This window comes from Notamacropus eugenii, chromosome 4, assembly GCF_028372415.1.
Source record: "Notamacropus eugenii isolate mMacEug1 chromosome 4, mMacEug1.pri_v2, whole genome shotgun sequence".
Lineage (NCBI taxonomy): Eukaryota > Metazoa > Chordata > Mammalia > Diprotodontia > Macropodidae > Notamacropus > Notamacropus eugenii.
The window spans coordinates 19,770,162-19,786,288 of NC_092875.1; the positions used below are offsets into that span (position 1 = coordinate 19,770,162).

General features: G+C 43.0%; 1 protein-coding gene across 6 annotated transcripts in view; it reads left to right on the forward strand.

Annotated features, from left to right (window-relative positions):
* The window catches only part of TPST2 (tyrosylprotein sulfotransferase 2), a 66,846-nt gene that overhangs the window by 31,038 nt on the left and 19,681 nt on the right, over nt 1–16,127 (forward strand). For 5 of the 6 annotated variants that reach the window (XM_072600083.1, XM_072600088.1, XM_072600085.1 and 2 more), the window contains one exon: nt 14,472–14,546. The gene's annotated coding sequence lies outside the window, so the exon portion shown is untranslated. Of the gene's footprint in view, nt 1–5,116; nt 5,350–14,471; nt 14,547–16,127 lie in introns of those variants that run through there. The other variant, XM_072600086.1, reaches the window with a different exon arrangement.

Here is a 16,127-nt window from a genome sequence, read left to right on the forward strand (position 1 = left end):
AATTTTCTCCCTCTCCCTCTCCCTTCCCTCACCCCTCCCTCCCTGAGATGGCATGCAATCTTTTATGGGTTCTACACATACATTCTTATTAAACACATTTTCACATTAGTCATGTTGCATAGAAGAATTAAAATGAATGGGAGAAACCAAGCTCTCTTCACTTTTGAGGAAGAAGTGCTGGCTTTGGAGCCAACACATTTGGATTCAAATTCTGTTCCTGTCACCTGTGTGACCTGGGGCATAAGTCTCTCTGGGTCTCAGTTTACTTATCTGTAAAATGAGAAGATTGTACCAGATGGATTTTGAGGTCCCTTCTAACCCCAGGGCCTTGTACATGATAATCATTTAGTATACACTTGTTAGATTGGTTTGGATTGGATTGGATTGGTTTGTCCTGGTCACGGTACAAGGGGAGTCAGTGAGCTTACTCAGGGCACCATGAGCTTATCGAATAATAACATAGGAGACATCTCCATTCACTCTTTATGAAGCCCAAGCATGTCTCCCTGTCTTCTCATCTGAGACTCCTCATAACTAGATGGGGTGGTATCGTTCTCCTCATTTTCCTAATGAGGAAAGTTATATCAGAGAGATAAAAAAAATGTGTCCAATGGCATACAGCTTAATAATTGGTAGACCTGGGACTCAGCCCCTTCTTCTGACTTCAAGAGATTCTCTCCCCATCTCAGTGAGATTTGTATATTTGTTAATGTGATGTACTCAAAAAAATTCCATGGGAGCAGGTGAGGGATGGATATGTTTCTTGCCATTCTCCCTCTCTCTCTCTCTCTCACTCTCTCTCTCTCTCTCTCTCTCTCTTCTCTCTCTCTCTCTCTCTCTCTCTCTCTCTCTCTCTCTCTCTCTCTCTCTCTCTCTCCTCTCCTCTCCTCTCCTCTCTCCTTCTCTCTGTCTCACTCCCTCTCTCTTCTAATCTCTCTCTCCCCTGTGGTGTAGGGTGTGTTCAGGGAGGACCAGTACCTTGGTGTGATGGCTGCCGAGGCCTTTTCAGGGCTCTTTCCACCTTTGGTGTCCACCTGTTCCACCTAACTCTCACCTGTGACTCCAAGCAGCTGCAGCATGCACAGCGCCCACACCCCAGTAAACCGTTTTGGCAGACGGGCCAAACCAGGTTGAGGGTAAGCAAGGGTTCTCAAATCCATTGGTGAGTTAGGGGGGTGTCTACCGCAAGCATGTGAAGACTTCCTCTGGTGGAGTGGGTAGATGAGAACAAATTGGTCCAACAGTCATGAAGGCAGATGAAGCAGGCGATGTGGAGCACTTAGAGCTTGGTTAGACACCGAAGACGCCAATGTCATCCACTTCATCCTGAGTCTTCGCCAGCCATCTTGACTGTGCCACTGGACTACGATGACTCTGGAGGAGATAGTGAGGCTGACAACTTCATGCTACTCTGCCTCACTTAAATCCAGTTTATGCATGAATCAAAAGACATCACCTATTCTCTCTCTCTCTCTCCTTCTCTCTCCCTTCTTCTCTCTCTGTCTCCCTCCTTCTCCCTCTCTCTCTCTTCCTCTCTCTTTCTCTCTTCTCTCTCCCTTTTTCTTCTCTCTTTCCTGCTCTCTCTTCTCTCTCCTCTCTTTCTCCTTCTCTTTCTTTCCTCTCTCTATCTCTCCTCTGTCCTTCTCTTTCCCTCTTCTCTCTCATCTCTCCTTCTCTCTGTTTCTCTATATATTCACACACATATAAAAAGAGATGTATACATGGGTGTATATAAATATTTGTACACACACATACATATATACCAGATATTTATTACTCAATGACCTGTCATAACCCCTAGGACCTATATGTGGCCTAGACTTGGACATACGTATACTCCTTCATGTTTATCTTGTCGAACAAGGCATTGATGGGGGCATCCTGGGTATTTCTCAGTCAGCCCTGACCATTAAGTTGACTTAGTGATGGTTCAGTGGACTCTGGAGCTTCAACAGGTCTCTGAATGTTGCTGATATGGCACTTCCATATCTGTATCCAAAACAAATCCTCTTGTACAAAAACCAGAAAAGAAAGAGAGAAAGAACTGATCTGATGGGAGGGAAAAGAGAAATAGGCAAGTGGAGGAGGGGCAGGTAAGGGGATGAAGAGAGAGGAGACTGGCAGTTGCTGTGCTTAGGGGTATGCTTGCTACCCCTCAAATACTGTGGGATTTCAGATGAGACATTTCTCTCTGGGGCCATTTCCTCATCAGGAAAGTGGAGTGGCCTCTGAGGAATCGTCCAGCTCTGATTTTTTATGAGAACTCTGAAATACTTCAGTTTGCTATCTGCCCAGGGAAGGTGGGAGATTATTGTAGGCAGTAGGTCCTGCTTTAGGAAAATCTGTGACCTTAGAACAGGGAACATCAGAGCTGGCGAGGACTTAGAGCAGAAGATGTCAGAGCTGGGAGAGGCCTGAGAACAGGGGATGTCAGGGCTGGGAGGGCCCTTAAGGATCATCTGGTCCCTGGGTGTCTAACCTGACACCGGTGGGCTGAGTGTGGCCCACCTGTGAGCTTCAGCAGTACAGCATGTTGCCTAATTAACCAGTACACATGAGCTAACAGACCAGTCGGGCCTCACCACCTGTCCACTGTTATTCTTGTATAACCATTGCCAGATGTCACGCCAGCAAGTTTGGATCATTTAGTCACTGTAATGGTAAAAATGCCACAGAGCCTAAGGTCTTGGGAATTTCCTATCCTGAAAGCCAATCCTGAAAACTCAGATCCCTCCCATTCTAACTAGCCCCTTCCTTTTACAGAAGAGGAAACTGAGACTCAGAACATGGAATAGAATTCACCCAACATCACATAGGCATTAAGTGGCAGAGTGAGTTCTCAGAAACCACAGGATTTTTAAAGTGTAAAGGACCTTAGTGATCATTCTGGCTCTGTCACTTAGGACCTATGTGACTTTGGACAGGTTACTTACTTTCCTTTGGGCCTCAGTTCTCATTGGTAAAATGAGGAAATTGAAATAGATGGCTGCTAAGCTTCCTTTCAACTGATGGGGTGCTGGATACCTGTGCTTGGACTCCAATTCTAAAATCACATTTCTCTCTAAAAATCATATTTCTCCCCAGTTCAAGGACAACCCGCCCTAGATCTCTCTTCCTGGTGCAGTCGCCAGCTGCACTTGTAGAATTTATTAATTTGAACCAGCTGTATACTGGCTGAACTGACTGTGTACTGGGTCATAAAGATATTTATTACTCAATGACCTATCATTACCTCTAGGACCTATATGTGTCCTAGACTTAGACATACATATACTCCTTCATGTTTATTTTGTCTAACAAGGCATTGATGGGGGCAGCCTGGGTATTTCTCAGTCATCCCTGACCATTAAGTTGACTTAGTGATGGTTCAGGCCTCCATGCAGCCCCCCTTGGGCTATCTCCCAGTGGACTTTGAGTAAAGTACCTGCTCAGTAGGTACTAAAAGTGTATGTTCCTGTAAGAACTGACCACTCCTTGTCTACCCTCTAATCCCCCCCTGAATCACCTAGTTACCATATTTGGCACTTGTTATACTGTAGAATTACATATATAAACTTTACCTGTAGCCTTTTCAAATCACAGGTTCCCTAGGAACTCTTGTCCACTGAAAAGCATAACCATAAATCATTACCACCTTGACTTGGCTTGAGTCTGCAAATTCATTCCAGGTGACCTGCCCCTGTATTCATGTCTTTGGTGGAGGGGGGGAGGAGATCTCTGAATCCATCCCCTCTTTTCAACTCTTGTCATATTTTTGTCACAACTGCACTTTTGTAGTTCTGTGACCTGCTTCAACTACTTTATTTTACAGAGGAGAAAATGTAAGTTTTAGATAGGCTGAGTGACTTGCCCAAGTCACCAAGCAAGCTAATGACTGAGCTGTTATTTAGGAGGGGAAAAGAGCAGGTTGCCTAGATGGGCCAGGTCTTATTAACCTGGGATACATGAACTTGTATTTTTTTTTTTAATATTTTGACAACTTTATTTCAACATAATTTATTTCCTTGATAATGCTACAGATTTTATCTTATGGATTTAAGAACATTAGTCCAAGAAAGAGTTTACGGGCTTCACCTAATTACCAAAGAGATTATGTGACAAGGACAATATGAACCCCTTCCCTAGGGGTAAGCCCAATGTGTTCTGCCCAGGAAGCCTCAGGAGTAGGTAATATAGGATTTTGTTGCTCATCTGAACTCTGGTGAGCTGAAGGGAGTTAATTAAGCCTGTCCCTCTCCCTTCCTGGCAGACCACTTGGACAGGAAGTGGAGTCCCACATACACAATTGGGCAACGTGTACCTCCATCTGAATGAGTTCCTCCCCAAGGCTTCAGGAAGTTCTAGCTTCCTTCCTTGTTCTTAGCTCCTGTTTACAAGGGTCTCCTTCAGAGTAGCAACCCTAGGTGTCCGCTAGAAAAAGAAATGGACACAGGTGATCCCTTGCCCGACCAGGGTATCCTAGGAGCCCCCTTCTCCTTCTTTGTGCTGCCTCTATTGGGACTGCCTTTGAGTCTGTCACTGGGCCTGAAGTCAGAAAGCCCTGACTTCCAGTCTGGCCTCAAGACATTTACTGGCTGTATGACCCAGAACTGCTGTCTGCCTCAGTTTCCTCATCTGTAAAATGGGGATAATAATAGAACTTATCTCCCAGGGTTGGTGGAGGATCAAGTGAGATAATATTTGTAAAGTGCTTAGCACTAATAACAAGTTAACATTTACATGGTGCCTGACACGTAGTCACTATACAGATGTTAGCTAGCATGATCATCCTTAGTGTTATTGTTAATTATCATTTATTATTATTATCATAGGCTCCCTGTGAGATTTTTCTTTAAAAACTGTCTTTGTTCAGACAGACTCCTGATAGAGTCATTGACATGCGTGAGGAAAAGCCCCAGAATTTTTGTCTGCACTGTATGTGCCATAGATACTTTCAATGGAGGTGTTGTTCCTCCCGTAGAATTAAATTCCTGGAGGGCAGGAAAAATCTCACTTTTGTCTTGGACTCTGAAGGGTCATGCGCATAGCTAGGGCTTCCTGAATTGTTGGTGGGCTGATTGATTGCCTGGCTCTCCCATTATCTCAGCATGAATCTTCAGATCTTTCCCTTTTCTAGGTCTTGTCTTCCTTCTCTAAAGAACTGAGCCATTTGGTAGAAGATCTGGAAAGAGTTCTGGCCCTGGAGTCAGAGGACCTGCATTTGCATCCTGACTCCGCTGCTTACTACCTGTGCAACCTTGGGCAAGTCACCTGCACTGAACCTCAGTTTCTTCCTCTGCAAAATGAGGATAATGTACCTCATGGGCTTCCAGTTCTGTGCCCGTATTTGATTTACACAAGGTCACATAGGTAATAATAACATACCGATCCTTTATGCAGTGTGTCACTATTGAGCATGTATATTATCTTCACTGATTGGGACAGCTAGGTGGTGCAGTGGACAGAGCACCAGTGCAGGAGTCAGGAGGACCTGAGTTCAAATCTCACCTCAGACACTTGACACTCACTAGCTGTGTGACCTTGGGCAAGTCACTTAACCCCAATTGTCTCATCCTGGGTCATCTCCAGTCATCCTGATGAATATCAGGTCACTGTATTCAGATGGCTCTGGAGGAGAAGTGAGGCTGGTGACCTGCACAGCCCTCCCTCACTCAGAACAAAGTCAAGTGCAAGTCATATCATCAGTTCTCTGATGGCATGGTCTTCTTCGGCGATGAAGGACGAGCACACATATCTTTGTTGAGTACAGGAGGATTCACAGAGCCCAAGTTCAGTTCAGTTTGCATTTAAGCATGTCCTCTGTGCCAGACCCTGCGGTAGGGGCAAAAGTGAGACAATCCCTGCCCTCAGGAAGCTTATTTTCTATAGGGCAATACAACATATTCTCAGGTAACTTTGTGCTGAATCATCTCAAGAGGAAGAAAGCACTTAGAACTCTTTTTCCAGAAGGGATCCAGAATGTTTCTCCTGGAAGAAGAGGCACCAGAACTGTAGTTTACAGGAAACTGGGGGTGCCAGCCAGAAGAGATGAGGAGGGAGAACATTCCAGGCATGAGGGATCCTCTGTACAAATATCCGGAGGCAGGAAATAGAATGTCATGTACAGGGACCAGCTAGCAAATATAAGAACTGGTTTTGAGCTTAGATCCTCTGACTTTAGCCAGTGCCCTTTGTGATGATCAAGTGAGAAAATGCATGCAAAGTCATAATCACATGTAATCGTAAAGGGATGGATGGATGAATGGACAGAGATAGATAGATAGTGGATGATAGATGGATGGACGGATGGACGGACAGACAGACAGACAGACAGACAGATAGATGATAGATAGATAGATAGATAGATAGATAGATAGATAGATAGATAGATAGATAGAAGCTGCCAGGTGGCAAAATGGATTGAGCACCAGACCTGGAGTCAGGAAGATCTGAGTTCGAATGTGGCCTCAGACGCTTATTAGCTGTATGACACTGAGCAAGTTGCTTGACCACTATCTGCCCGTTTCTTCATCTGTGAGCTAGAAAAGAAAATGGCATAAACCACTCTGGTTTCTTTGCCTAGAAAACCCCATTGGGGTCATGAAGAGTAGGACACCATTGAAATAGCTAAATGACAACAACAAGTCACAAAATAGACAGGTAGATAGACAGGTAGACAAAGCATGTATTATGCACTTACTCTATGTCAGGCACTGCTAAGTAGCGCAGATACAAATACAAGAAAAAGAAGATGCTCTCTATACCCCAGTAACTTACTCTCTAATAGGGGAAGAGAAATCATAAAGAGAAACTGGAAGGGGGAGGAGAAGCCTCAGGGCAGAGTCATCCCTAAGATGACCTTAGCTCTGAAAGTGATCAAGGTTGTATTGGTTTTCATCAGGGAAAGAAGAGAAATATAGGCATCCTGGGCGCAGAGAATAGTGGGAGCAAAGACGTGGAAGTGGGAGGCTACAGGATGTGGGGGTGTGGCAAAAAGTTCCATTTCTATCTGTCTATCTGTCTGTCTATCTGTCTGTCTCTGTATCTCTCTTTCTCTGTCTATACATCCATCCATCCAACCATCCATCTAATTGTCTATCCATCTATCTATCTGTCTATCTAATCCATGTATCCACTTATCTGTTTGTACATCCATCCATGTTTCTAAGCATCTATTCTTCCTTCCTTGTTCGTCATATATATAAAATGAGGGAGCTGGACTGGATGACCTCTATAAATTCTCTTCTCACTTTAAACCAATGATCCTGTATGTGATAAATAAGTCAGAGCACTGAGTGCACAGATGGTGTATTTAAGTCTAGAAAAGCAGTGTGACCTTGGTTTTAGAGGCCTTGAAGGCCAGCAGAGAAGTTTTCATAAGTTTGCTTTGACTGTCTATGATAGTTCCTATGTCCTTCCAGCTTGGGATCTCTCAGATCTTTGGGCCCAGTGGATTTGTTTAAGGGAAGGCAGGAGGAAGAAGAGTATAGTGAAGGAAGCAGGTTTTTAACCTCCACCCCAACACTCAATTCTGGGCTCCTTCTGCATCACCAACTTCCTTGAGAAGATTTAAAGTCATAGATTTAGACCTGGAAGTCATCTAGACTGACCCCTCATTAAACAGAAGACAGATTGAGGCCCCAGGAGGTTAAGCAGCTTGCCTAAGGTCACAGAGGCAGTAAGGATCAAAAGTAAACTTTGAATCCAGAACATTGGACTTCAGAGCCAATGCTCCTTCTGCTGTCCCAGGGATATTTCTTTCTCCTTTCATAGGGACCAGATGTTTGCTATGTGGGAACCTTCAGTCAGTGGTTCTATCACCAGTGGCGATGGCATGTTAATGAGGTCACCGTTAAAGTGAGATATGACCAAGTGAAGTGTTCCTTTCCATTCTAGGGTAGATAAACCATGTCTCCGCTGGTAAAGTTCATGGTCAGAGTGAAGGAGGTGACTTCCGTCTCTGGGGTCATTTAGAGTCTTTTATCTTGCTTTGTACAGGTCGCCTGGCAGGAAACATTTTTTTTCCATGGTAAATAGCTAGGTTAAGGGCAAGAGTATTTGCACAGTTCCGTTCAGTTAGTCAACAGCTTAAATTTCAGCTTCAGATTTGACGTTCAAAGAGGTCATCTAATCTGACCTTTTCATTTTACTACAGAAAAAGGCAAGGCCCAACAGAGGAAAATAGTTGGCTCAGGGTCACATGGGCTGTAAGTGGCTGATCACAGCCTCGAATCTATGTGCTGTGACTTCATGTCTAAAGGACCCTGTTATCCTTTGCCACTTTATGCTAGATTTTTTTCTGCAACAGAGACATGGCCTGGATAAAAAGGACACTTTATAGCTTTTACTTATGGCCTAATGGAATGAATGAATGAGCACTTATTAATAACTTAGATATTCCAGAAACTGTGCTAAACACAATATAGAAATACAGATATGAAAGTAAAACTCTTGTCCCAACCCACAAGGGATTTTTATTCCAATGCTGTTCAATCCTTTTTTTCAATGTCTGAGTCTTCAGGATCCCATTTGGGGTTTTCTTGGCCAAGATACTGGAGTCGTTGGTCATTTTTCTCCAACTTATTTTACAGATGAGGAAACTGAAGCAAACAGGGTCAAGTGACTTGCACAGGGTCACCCATCTTCCTGACTCCAGGCCCACTTCTCTATGCACTATGGCGCCACTTAGCTGCCCCTTCATTCTAATAGCAGGAGATAAGCATAAGGAAGCAGCAGAAGGCACAAGCGTTGTTTTTTGGTCTATGAAGTCACTAGGATGGTAAATGGAGCAATGGAGGAATTGGTTGACATTCCCTTTCTGATTTCTATAGGGGCATTATTTTGGAAGGGATTAAGGGTGGAGGAGGACCTCTAGCTCAACTACTTAATACCTGTGTGATCTCCGGTAAACCCCTTATCTTCCCTGTACCTCATTTCTCTCCTCTGTCAGTTAAAGTGGGCTACACAGGGAATCCCCTAAAGTCTCTTCTAGTTTCAAAGGCATAATCCTATGAACAAACAATCTTTATTCACCTTAGTGGAAATGCAGATTTGGGGAGCCCTGAGAGTTCTCTGGCTCTTCCCATCCCATAGGCACCAGGTTCAGCCTTATCTCATTTTTCCATTCTGACTCTTGACCAGTCTTGACTAGTCTAAAAAGAAATCTACCATTTTAAAAATGATAATTATAGTCACTTGTATTTTATAAACTCAAATTGTCTGGAAGGGACAGATGTTAGAGGTCCAACAATACTTCCTGTTTATAGAATTCTTTTCCCACACCTTTTGTAAGGGAGATACATAGGATCCCCCTTTTTTGAAAAAGGGAGCATGAAACTAAGAAAAGGGGTACAATCTCTCAGCTATTAAAAAGTTTTCCCTCTTCTCTGCTGGACACATGCATGGGAGCCTAAGGGCTTGAGTGGGTTTCATGAACTTTGGCATTTGGAGAAGTGCTCAGTGGGTGGGAGGAGCTGGGGCTGTTTGGGCTTAGCCATCTAGCTCTCCCAGGCTCTTGAGATAGTCAAGTGTTTCTGCCTCTCCCTTAAAATATCTCTTTCCATCCTTTCCTCTCCTACTCCCATCTTCTTTTCTCTTTGTTCTACCCCCAGAGCATCACCCATCAGCATCCTGTATAGTCTTGGACCTTTGCTGAGGGCAGACTAGTTGCCTTGGTTACCACTGGAATCCTCTGAACCATCTGGCTTTTAGATATTGTTAATTAAGCTGATATTTTGGGGGCCTGAAAGAGTCTAGTTAGCATGGGAGGAAGAAAGAGGGGAAGGATGTGTTGAGAAAGAGAAGAGGAGGGAAGAAAATAAAACAACCAACCTCCCATCTGTCCAGAGGGAAAGGAGAGCGTACCTTTTTCGTTCATCATTTTCTTTAGGAACTTTCGGAAAGATCGCCTAGTGGAAGAGGGGTAGTGGACCTGGAGGGGCCGCACTGAAGAGTTTATTCATCCATCCACTGCTCCCAGCTCTGCCCTTTGGGGGCCAAGCAAAGCCAATCTAATGGACAATCTGGAAGGCAGCCAGGAGCCTTCAGAATTAGTGGAATGAATTGGGGATGTTTGATGTGGAAAAGACTTAGGAGCAATCTGGAGAGCTGTTTTCAAATATTAGAAGGGCTGTTATAGGAAAGAAGCAATTGAATTGTTCTGTTTGTCTCCAGGGGCAGAGGTGGGAGGTGGAATGTGAGCACTTTTAGCCCGGAGGCAAAGAAAAACTTCCCAGAAGTGGGATGGGCTGTTTGGGAGATAGGGGTTTCTGTTCACTGGAAGGCTTTTGGAAAGCAGGGCCTAGGTTTTATAGGGAATTCAATTTCAGGTGCTGGTGGAGATCCTTCCTCACTCTGATTTTGTTTAGTTTGCTCAACAAGCATTATAGATAGATAGATAGATAGATGGATGGATGGATGGATGGATGGATGGATGGATAGATAGATAGATAGATAGATAGATAGATAGATAGATAGATAGATAGATAGATAGAAAGAAAGAAAGATAGAAAGATAGATAGATACAAAGACAGAAAGATAGATAGATAGAAAGACAGAAAGATAGGTAGATAGATAGAAAGATAGATAGATGGAAAGATAGACAGATGGAAAGATAGATAGAAAGAAAGATAGACAGACAGAAAGAAAGAAAGATAGATGGATAGATAGAAAGATAGAAAGAGATAGATAGAAAGATAGAAAGATAGATAGAAAGAAAGATAGAAAGAAAGAAAGATAGATGGATAGATAGAAAGATAGATAGAAAGACAGAAAGATAGGTAGATAGAAAGATAGATGGATAGAAAGATAGACAGACAGAAAGATAGAAAGATAGATAGAAAGACAGAAAGAAAGATAGATAGAAAGATAGACAGAAAGATAGATAGATAGAAAGATAGACAGACAGAAAGATAGAAAGATAGATAGAAAGACAGAAAGAAAGATAGATAGAAAGATAGACAGAAAGATAGAAAGACAGAAGGATAGATAGATAGAAACATAGATAGACAGATAGAAAGATAGAAAGAAAGAAAGATAGAAAGATAGATAGAAGGAAAGAAAGAAAGATAGGGAGAGAGAGAGAGAGAGAGAGAGAGAGAGAGAGAGAGAGAGAGAGAGAGAGAGAGAATAGAAGCTCCTTGAGGGCAGGGATTATTTCATTTGGTCATTAAGCTGTCTGACTTTTTGTGACCTCATCTGGAATTTTCTTGGCAGAGATACTGGAATGGTTTTGCCATTCCCTTCTCTAGCTTATTTTACGGATGAGGAAATGGAGGCCAACACGGTGAAATGACTTGCCCAAGGTCACACAGTTAGTCAGTGGCCAAGACCAGATTTGCACACGGGTCTTCCTGACTCCAGTACCAGTGCTCTCTAGACACTTCATAAATGTTTGATGATTTGAGTGAGTGAGTGGTACAGGGGAATGAATCTGGAGCCAAAAGACCCACAGCTCTACTGTCAGTAATGTGGCTGTCAGCACAGCATTTGATTATTTTTCATAGTTAATTCATTGATTAGTTAGTTGTTATTTCTCTTAACCTTATTTGCCTCATCTGTAAAATGCAGATAAAAAGGCACATCTGCTTCTGTGGGTGGCTTGGAGGAAAGTGCTATATACATTTTTCAATGCTGAAAGAAGTGTGTTTGGATGATGATGACAATAATTATAGCTAGCATTTATATAGCACTTTGAAGTTTGCAAAGCACTTTCCGAATATTATCTCATTTGATCCTCATGACAAGCCCTAGGAGGTAGGTGATCTTCTACTTACAACCCTTGGGACTCAGGGCCAACTGTTTTCTCTCTTTTATGCAGATGAGGAAGCTGAGCCCAGGTAGGTTGAGTGACTAAGCCAAAGTCACATATCTAGTTAAAATCAGAGGCAAGATTTGAACCTAGACCCTTTGGCTCCAGAGAAGGGACTTTTCTACTTCCTCTCTCACCAGATCAGATGTCCCTTCCTCCGTCCCCACATCCCCTGAGTCTTTCCTTCTCAAGGCTGTGTCCCCAGTTCCCCAATGGAGCCTTCTATGGCAGGGCTTCCCGTCTTATCACCATCCAAGCCACCCTTCTCCACCCCATTCCAACTTGTCCATTTTGAAGAGGAACCTGGATTTGGACATGGTCCTCCAGATGAGTTCTGATAAGGAAATTAACTTAGGAAGGGTCATTGTTGGTTCCTACCTTGAAATGGGGCTTACCTCTATCAATGGGAGATTGACTCAAGTACCCTAATACCCAAGGAAACCAGAGAGGCACCCATGTACTATGGCAAAAATATGGCCCTCATGGTAAATCTCATGACCCACTGCTCCTGCCTGGATCCATTCTAGGTTAAGAACAACTGAAGGGGAAGAAAGTCTTCTAGAATTCAGAGCTGGAAGGGAATGTACATGCAGGACCATTCAGTCCAAATCTCCTCATTTTACAGATAAATAAATTTAATCTTTTCTTTTCTTTTGGGGAGGCAATCAGGACTTGCCCAAGGTCACACAGCTAGTAAGTATCTGAGGTTGGATTTGAACTCAGGTCTTCCTGACTCCAGGACAAGTACTCTATCCACTGGACCACCTAGCTTCCCCCTCATACTGAATCTTAGAGAAGGACCTGCTAGATTTGGAATTCTGAATCTAGAGTTCTACTATATGGCTTCTACTCCAACAATCTTTTTTTTAACTTTGTTCATGCCTTTGGTTTCTATATCCTATTAATTTCTGAATTTCCTCTACTATGGAAAACTTTCCCTTTCACCAGAGGGAATATGCTTGACAGCATATGCTACATTCTATACTATAATCCCCCATGTCTTCAGCGAAAGGAGGGAGATGCATTTTCTCATCTTTCTGAGAGGTATAGAGAACTGGCCTTGAAGCCAGAGAGTCCTGAGCTTACCTTCTTTCTGACATATTCTAGCTGTGTGACTCTGGACCACTTATTTAGCCTCTCACTGCTCATACTATAAGTTACAGCAGATGTATGCCATCCTGCATTGGGAGAGGGAGTTTCCTCACCTGCAAATTCCTTACACCAATGAAATTGCAGGTCTAGTTCCAATCTGTATTCCTTTTCCTGGATCTGGCTTGGTCTACACTCTGAGGTGAGGTTTTGCTTTGGAGCTGAAATTATTGGAAGGGTGTTTGTGTGATTAGGCCAGATGAGACTCTGAGTGGCCGTAAAGAACCACCCTCCCCCCCCAACTTTGAAAACCCAGATATTGGTGCTTCTCTCTGGTAACAATATGTGTATTGTCTTTGGTCAGATAGTTGGAAGCCCTGTCTGTTGGTCTTTCTGTTTGTAATTTCTGCTTGTAATTTCTGTTTGTATTCTCTTGAAGGTCAGGGTGCTGACTTTTTTCCCTGAACTAAGTGAATGATACGTATGCTTAAGTAAAGTAAGGTTGTTTTCATTAGAAAAACATATCTAAGAATCTGTGCAGCAGGCCCTCCTGTGTATGCCAAATGCTTACTGTTGCAAAAGGCTTCTCATATTTTGTGATTGATACTATCACAATAATTTATGACATTCATGTTCTTTAAGTAGGTTTGCACATTCCTCAAGGCATGAGACATGACTTTGTTTCCGTTTTCCGTAGGAAGCATTTACTAACTAAAATATTCTTTGGCTAACTGATTGCTACCACAGAAACTACTGTTATGACTCTTAGTATACCTACACTTTTTGTTTTGTTTTTGTCTGTTACCCTTCTTGTGATAGATGCCTAGCAGTAGATTCTCTATGTCAAAGGGCATAGATGTTTGAATGTCTTTTTTTCCCACACGATTCAAATTGTTTTCCTTACTTCTTTTTTAATTCATTTTTTTCAATGAACAAAAATCTGTTTTCTTTCCCTCTTCCCTCCCCCTCCATTGAAAATTTTAAAAAAAAATCCTTATAACACATATGTACAGTTAAACAAAATGAATTCCCACATTGGCCATGTTGGAAAAATACATGTCTCAATCTGCATCTTGAGTCTATCACCCTTCCGTCAGGAGATGGGTAACATATTTTGCCTTGTAGAATTGTGCAAACCCCTTTATTTCACAGTGGAGGAAACTGAGGCTCAGAGGTAGAGACAGAAAAGAATAAGCATTTATGTAATGCCTACTATGTTACAGGCACTGTGCTTAAATGCTTTATAATTATTATCTCATCTATTTCTCACCACAACTCTGGGAGATAATTGTTATTATCCCCATTTCATAGATGAGGAAACTAAGGCAAACAGAGGTGATGTGACTTTCCCAGGGTGACTCCACTAACAAATGTCTGATGTCAGATTTGAACTTGGGTCTTCTTGACCTCGTATCCCAGCTGGACATGCACCATTATCACTATTACTGGCCTGTGGCCCGACATGAGCCTTTGGCTCTGCATGGCAGGGGCAGAATTCTCTAAAATCAATGCCTCATCCATATCTGGACCATGGAAAATCCCACATCTTTGGGTATAGAACCATATTACTAAACTGTTCTTTTTCTCTTTTCAGCCTTACTCCAGGTACCCTCCTTTTGTGGAAATTGAGGAAGAATTGGGAGGACAACAATGGACTCATCCTGGGAAAGTAAGTGAGGGCTCTGCAGAGGCGCTGTCATGGGAATGACTGGTCGGCAGGCACGTGGGGAAGAGCGACCGACGTGCTGAATATTTAATAGGGCTGCCTGCCAGCACTTGGGCACTATTAATATTTCATGGGACTTGAAAGTAACAGGAAGCAATATGAAAAGTCCTGTTGTTGTCCCGTCTATATTTAGCATGTAAATGAGGTGTGTGGGTAAGAAAACAAAGTTTAAAAAGAAATGGGGTAATGAAAATAAGCATTGGCTTTTAGGGGAAAGATCTGCATGCTTCTACTAGTTTGAATCTCTTTTCTTAGTCCAGTTCTGTTCCATCAGTATGTGGAACTCTCAAGGTGGAAATACCCTTTATCAATACATATGAGCCATTTCTATGTGACTTAAGAGTCTTTTTTTTTTTTTTTTTGGTGACTATTTCCTGAGGGCATTGGGAGGTTAAGGGACTTTTCTAGGGCCATGAAGCTAGAATGTGCCTCCTGAAGCACTTCTTGACTCTCAGGCTAGCTTTCTAACCAGGTTAGAATCATGGATCAGTCCATAAGCATGGATGAAGCACCATTTGTGGACCAGGCCTTTGTATGCACTCAAGCTTATATTCTATTGGGGAAGACTGCAAGACATAGACATAACACATCCAATAAAGCTACTAGGTAGTGGCAGGAAAGGCCTCCTGTAGAAGGCTGTGCTTGAGCAAGTAGTGAATGAAACCAAGGATTCCCAAATAGGACTACCATCCTATTGGTTTACTGTACGGAGGAGGAAATAAGGCCTCCTAGAGCTTTTGAGACTTTGGCCAAAGTCACACAGCTAGCTGGGGACCAATCCGAGGCAGGCATCACAGGATCTCAAGAGTTGGAAGGGACTTTAGAAACCAGCTAGGCTAGCCTAGACCTGACTCTAGATCCTCTCCTTACTGTCCCCAGGTAGTCCTCATACACTGTCTACTTCAGGACCTCTCTGGTGAGGGAGAAGCTACCGCTGAAGCCCTCATGTGGACAGCTCCCTCATGTGGACAGCTCTAATTTGGAAGTTTTCCCTGATATCAAACCTAAACCTGCCTCTCTGGGACTTCCAGTCTGTCAGTCAATAAACTTTTATTAAGTACTACCGTATGCCATGGGTTTTGCTAAGTGATAGGAATGAAAAAAATGACAAAAATACCCCCAGAGTCCATGCCCTCAGTCTCCTGGGAAAAGGTGGGATTTATGCTGAGTCTTAAAAGGAATCTAAGGAATTTGGGAGGGGGAGCATTCCAGGCAGGAGGCACTGAGTCAGGATACGAGAATGACCTGTGTAAAAACAGCAAGGGAACCAGTGTTACTGGATCAAAGAGCACTTGGTTGTGGAGGAAAGTATGGTGTGAGAAGGCTTGAAAGGAAAGAAGGGAAGGAGACCCACCAGTAGGCTATTATATTACAGTGATGGAGGCCTATATCAGAATGGAGGCTTACTGGCCACAAAAGCATTCTTTTAGAAGGAATATTGGTATACCAAAAACTTGTCATGATTGATGGGCAAATTGCAACCTTTGATGATCAGAGTTGGAATTAATGCCATTGCCTTTTTTT